A 441-nucleotide genomic window follows, 5' to 3' on the forward strand; every position below is an offset into this window, starting at 1 on the left:
ACACACACACACACACACACACACACACACTCACACACAAATGGGCATTTTTGAACTTCATATCCATTTTGTCTGAGTCTGGAAGTGATGACGTCACATCTTCCTCTTCAGTTATCTTTCTGTTCTAATCTGTTAAGTGTCTTCTTCACATTTCTCATCTCCAACCGCGCTACATCTGTCCAGTTCCCACTTGTGTTTGTATGTATTTGTATGTTTAACTATGTCAACACTCCACAGGTGGCAGCACCACACACACACACACACACACACACACACACACACACACACGCACACACACAAATTAGTTTATCCCTCCAAAACGGTCATGTACAGCTGCTAGTATGATTATGTGATTATGTGTGTGTTGTGTGTATGTGTTCACATCTACATGTGTGTGTGTGTGTGTGTGTGTGTGTGTGTGTGTGTGTGTGTGTGTGTGTG

This window comes from Seriola lalandi, unplaced genomic scaffold (genome assembly GCF_002814215.2).
Source record: "Seriola lalandi dorsalis isolate HSWRI2012SDOR001 ecotype SW California unplaced genomic scaffold, Sedor1 jcf7180002054969, whole genome shotgun sequence".
NCBI classification, from domain to species: domain Eukaryota; kingdom Metazoa; phylum Chordata; class Actinopteri; order Carangiformes; family Carangidae; genus Seriola; species Seriola lalandi.